The 5,095-nt window shown below is 37.2% G+C and overlaps 1 long non-coding RNA gene across 1 annotated transcript; it reads left to right on the top strand.

The window, feature by feature from the left end:
* The first annotated feature begins 269 nt into the window (after positions 1-269).
* Positions 270-2,786, top strand: LOC127988424 (uncharacterized). The gene is made up of 3 exons (XR_008161643.1): positions 270-966; positions 2,205-2,361; positions 2,450-2,786. It is a non-coding gene; the product is annotated as an uncharacterized LOC127988424 (long non-coding RNA).
* Positions 2,787-5,095: the final 2,309 nt, after the last annotated feature.

Genomic DNA, 5,095 nt, shown 5'->3' on the forward strand with positions numbered 1-5,095 from the left:
TCGACTTATTAAGTCGTTATTTCGACTTATTATGTCGTTATTTCGACATAAGTCTCATTATGTTAAGGCTTGTGTTAAGTTCAGTATGAGCCACTAGAGGGCAGAATAAGACCGCGAATCAAAGAACGCATTGTAGTTATGTTGACCTACGGTTAAGCACTTTTACAGGTGGGTGCTCCAAAATCCCAGAAGTTTATTATTGGAAATTGCATTCATCCCAGGCATATGCATTAATTTCAGGCTAACATATATTGAGGTGAAATTTATGTAGCCCATAAATGCAATATTACCGTAAAAGTTTGCCATAAATACACTAGGTATAGGCGTTTATTCTATGTAGTTTTCATAACACTGGATATTCTACTAATTCATACTTTTCTAATACATTGCCTAATGGGCAATTAACTTATTTAATAAGTACATATTTTGTGCTAATTGCTAGTATTGTATGGGGTCAGAATTGTTGCATTATTCCAAATAAATAGATTATTATCCATAAATAAATGTAACGAGATTCACAAAAATATATCAAATTCACAAATAAATGTAAAGAGTTTCACAAAAAAATATAAAACGCACAAATAAATAAAATGAGATTTGCAAATAAAAAAATATATATTTACAAATGTGTTTAATGTCACAAACACAACTCTACCTGGCATTTATTTGTGCACCGCTGTCTGTGCATTTGTAAATTACTGCACGCATTTGTGGATCGCTTCCTGTGCATTTGTGGATTTGAAACACTTCTAGCGTCGACGTGCAGATAAATCCACAAATAAGTGGACTCCACCCACCGTCTACTTAACCCAATCAGACAACGCCCATGTTGCACTGACCAATCGCAGCACGCTCTCTCTCCAACCAATCACGTTTTGCCTAACAACCAGGGCGGGATCAGACACATGAACGCGAGTCACTCGCTACAGTCTCTTCAACATGGCCGATCAAGAGGAGTAAAGACAGGTGAGTGATGCTAGCACAGTAATTAACTGAAGTTTTACCAGGTTCTTGATATGTCATCATTTGTCATAACTAGTGAGGTAGTTTGACAATTTACACCATGATTTAATAAGTTATTATTTGCTCTCAAGCACCATTTCGAAGACTGTCGCATTTGTCTGCCACATACATCAAGGGTGTCTTAATTCTAAAATGGACCATTATTCATTGTGAGGTGTAAATTGTTGTAATTTCTTTACTTTTGAATTTCTTTACTTGTGGCCTACAAAATGCGACCTCCTTGAGAAAGCAGCCATCGAAACAGTCAGCGGATTTATTTTACATTTAGAATTACTGAATTTGTTTATTAGATTAAATAAACTATTACTTAATATTGAGTGCAAGATGAAGAATATGTGAAGCTGCAGGTAGATTCGATGTGCGCCTGTAGTAAGGTTGCCAACTGCCCTAATTATACAGATATACGTTTGGGGTAAGATCTTCCACTGCATATTACATGAGACTCGGTTTTATTCCCCCTTGTCACCCCCCGCAGTGGCATCGTCTCAGATACTACGAGTATGTGTGAACTGAGGGTCATAAGCTGTTGTTACGTTACCTGGAATGCATGACATGTTAATTGAAATTTACTGTCGAAAAGAACCAGTTTTCGAAAAAAGAACCTGACTTCCCATCACTAGTGAAAAGTTGGCTTTCCTCATTATTATGTTCCCTTGTATATAACTGGAACGGTTACTCCATGCACCTTTAAACTACAGTCTGTTCAGTTAAATATTTGGCTGCAGTTTGTGTTTACTTACTGTTTGTTCAGGGCCTTTCTGCACAAGGTGAAAGTGCTGCTCGGGCATTAGTGCAGATCATCGCCAGGGATCTGACACCAGGGCCAAGCCGCTCCACTAATTACTATTATATATAATGCTCATTACTGTAGTAACATCCAAAATAAAACTATAACGTTATTTGTAATTTAACTAGTGTTTCCCAGTTTTCTACCTCTCTGGTGTTTTCTGAACCCATCCGTCCGTCTGTGTTATTAATTTTTTTTTTTTTTAAGGTAATTAAATGACCACTTGGTCATGTAGCATGTTACATTTAAAAATATTGTTGGAATATTTGCTATCTGCTAAAAATAAAAAAATCTAAAGTACTGTGCTGTATTTACCAATTAGACTAATATTTCATTGTGAACAAGGTTTATTTCATTGATCAAAATGTTCTGTGTTTGTTATTATGCATTTTAGGACAGTGAGGCAGCAAATGACAGACTAATCCACTTTCTGAAGCTTGGATTACCCCAGGAAAACATCAGTAACATTTTAGGTGTCACTCATACAACTATCGTTCGTCGGATGAGAGAATGTGTTTGGCCAGAGAGAGAATCCAATAATTAACCCTGAGGTAATTATTTCTTCTTACAATGCTTTATTGGTTTTGCTCTGTTAGATTAACCCCCCATATTTAAAATGATTTATTTGTTTACCTTTAGATGGAATATTCAGACTCAATGGCAGTTGAACAAGATGGTGGAGATGCTGACCATGTTCACTTTGCAGTCAACGTGCCTGTAATTCACAGGCCACAACTCACAAATGAGCAAATTGACCCACTGCAAGTGTCTGATTCATTTGGAGTAGATGTATACCTCAAGACTCTCACATATGTACAGACTTTGATTGAATAAAGGGATATTTGAAGGTTTATTTCTGCTGCTCTAATTTTGACAGCAAGGTTGTAAATGTGTATATATAGTTGTATCTTAAGTAAAACTTGTGGAAACAACCTTTTAAGACATGTAAAATAATTAAATTTATTTTAAAATGTTATTGAAGTACTTTATTAGGGGCCAAGCACCGAAGGTGCGTAGGACCCTCTTGTTTTTGTTGCCGTTCTTATTATTAGGGGCCAAGCACCGAAGGTGCGTAGGCACCTATTGTAATCGTTGGCGTTATTATTAGGGGCCAAGCACCGAAGGTGCGAAGGCACCTATTGTGTTTGTTGGCGTTATTATTCTTCTTCTTCTTCCACCCCAAGTCTATGGTAGCCCATAGAACCGATTGCGGGAAAGTTGTATAATTTGGCACACTAATAGAGGACTGTCTGAACATTAACCGTAGCAAATTTGAAGTCTCTAACTCAAACTCTCTAGCGCCACCAATTGTCTAAACTTTCAAAAACTTGATGCTAATAACTCTTGAACCGTAAGCCACAAAATGAAAATTCTTCTTTCCTGTGATTCCTTGGCTCATGCCGAGTCGAATGGACACCGAAATTCAAAAATCGCAAGGTTTAGTTTTTTCGCTATCGTCAATTGTTCGTAAAACCTACTTTTTCGAACTCGTCCTAGGCCGTTGCACCGATTGTCACGAAAATTGAATCAGATAATCTTCAGACCATGCTGGCAAAAAGTTATGGAATTCAAGTTGATTTCTCAAACCGTTTCCGAATAGCTCATGAACGAATTCTTCGAAAAGCACGCAAACGTGAACGTGAGGCTATATCTCTGCAACGGTTTGGCCTATTGAGACCAATCTTGGTGGGTCTTATAACAACCATTCCCTGGGACTACCTGCAGTGTGTCGGCGCTGTGCCCCCTAGTGGTCAGGAGATATGAAAAATGCATGTTTTTGCTCATAACTTCTGAACGGTTTTGCCAAAAATCACAAAAGTGGTGTCTTTAGATTCAGTGCATCATTCCGAGTCGAATGATACCGTATTTTCCCAATTCGGCCATTTTGGGCGTCGGCCATTTTGAATTTAGTTGTAAATTGCTGTATCTTAAGAATGAAGTTCCGTATCGTTTCGCAAATAATTACAAAAATGTCCGGCTCCATGCCCTGAATGTACACAAAAAAATTGGGGGCAGCACCACCTTGTGGTCAATAGTTATAACGATTTTTCGAAAAATGCTAATAACTTTTGCATACATTAGCCTATTGTAACAAAGCTGATGTTGATAGATTCCTTGGGTCATGCCGAGAACACCGATACCCCATTTGTCAATTTTGGCAAAAATTCCTGTCCGCCATTTTGATTCATGTTGAAAACCTACTTTTTCGAACTCCTCCTAGACCGTTGCTCAGATTTTCACCAAATTTGATTTGGATCATCTTCAGACCATGCTGGCAAAAAGTTATGGAATTTGTGTCGATACACGTAACCGTTTTCAATTAGCGTACCGACGAATTTGCTGGAAAGATGCCAAACTGCATCTGAGGCAGTATCTCTGCAAAGGTTGGAGATATTTACACAAAACTTAATATGTGACATTGTCACATCACATTGACCACGCCACATCATTTTGGTCACAGCGCCACCTATTGGTCAAGAGTAATAAACCAATCAATAACCGCTAATTATTACATTTCCAATAATGCTAATAACTTTTGATTGCATTAGCCTATTATCATGAAACATGTCTCAAAATGTTCCTTGGGACATGCCGACAACATACATACCAATTATGTCATATTAAGCAAAACTTCCTGTCCGCCATTTTGATTCATGTTGAAAACCTTTTTTTTTAAACTCATCCTCAACCGTTTGTCTGATTTTCACCAAAATTGAATCAGATCATCTTCAGACCGTGCTGACAAAAAGTTCTGGATTTCGTGTCAATAGACGAAACCGTTTTTGTACAGCGCTGCTTCAGATGTCAGGCATCTTCACAAAATGAGTCTGAGGCTATATCTCTGCAAAGCTTTGTTGTAATTAAGCCAAACTTGTGTGTGCCATTGTCTAACATGGAGAATAGGCTCACAGACACTCACACACAGAAATGAAATGGTTCAACTATTATATGAATTATCAATAAGCATGATTACACACACACACACACACACAGAGAGAAGTACATGCCCACACATTTTGTTGTATGTAGATATTTGAAATAAATTATAGGTGACACACAACTCACAGAAAGACTTCTTTTCTTACATTTCTATGTCAGGTTTCATTGCATTCATATTCTGACATAATAGTAAACATTTGATATACATGTATGAATAAATTGTTGAACTTTCACTCAATGTGATCTTAAATGCTTGAACAGTAATATTAAATAATAGTAATATATATTTTTCTAGATGAATCAATCATCGAGACAATGAACTGTAATGTTTTAGTCTTTAGTGAG

This window comes from Carassius gibelio, chromosome A5, assembly GCF_023724105.1.
Source record: "Carassius gibelio isolate Cgi1373 ecotype wild population from Czech Republic chromosome A5, carGib1.2-hapl.c, whole genome shotgun sequence".
Classification (NCBI taxonomy): Eukaryota; Metazoa; Chordata; class Actinopteri; order Cypriniformes; family Cyprinidae; genus Carassius; species Carassius gibelio.